Raw genomic sequence first — 719 nt, 5'->3', positions numbered from 1 at the left:
GGATGGGTGGACAAAGATGAGCAGGCATTGAACTGCAAAACAGCTTATTTTCTGCCCAAACGGAAATCTGGAACATAAGTCTTGAAGAGGGTTAGGTGTATCCCAAGTAAGAGCCACAGATTTGGCAGTTGCAACCGAAGAGAGGGATGTATCATTGCGGAGGGGAATGGTAAGAGTGTGCATAAGTTTATCAGGTTTCAGAGTAGCAGCTGTGTTAGTCTGTATTCGCAAAAAGAAAAGGACGACTTGTGGCACCTTAGAGACTAAAATTTACTTGAGCATAAGCTTTCGTGATGCATCCGATGAAGTGAGCTGTAGCTCACGAAAGCTTATGCTCAAATAAATTTGTTAGTCTCTAAGGTGCTATAAGTACTCCTGTTCTTTTTGCATAAGTTTATCAGTAAATGTCACTACCTTGAGCAAGATTGAGAGTTGCTGCAAGGTCGCAGGGGGCATCCATGCCCAAAATAGTCCGCTCTGCATTTGGAGCTACATAAAAGGATTGGGTCCAAAAGAATGGATTAGATTCTACAAGAACAGGATAACTTTTAAGAAAAGGAGTACTTGTGGCACCTTGGAGACTAACAAGGATAGGATAGTTTTTGTAAACCATGAGTTGTGCACCTCCTACCCCTGAAATAGTAATATACTATTTAGTAGTGGGGAGGGAGAGGTCAGTAATGGAAACAGATGCTTCTGTGTCCACAAGAATTGTGCAT

The sequence above is a fragment of the Dermochelys coriacea genome, chromosome 27 (genome assembly GCF_009764565.3).
Source record: "Dermochelys coriacea isolate rDerCor1 chromosome 27, rDerCor1.pri.v4, whole genome shotgun sequence".
NCBI lineage: Eukaryota > Metazoa > Chordata > Testudines > Dermochelyidae > Dermochelys > Dermochelys coriacea.
The sequence above is the reverse complement of the archived record's forward strand: the minus strand, read 5'-3'. Positions refer to the sequence as shown.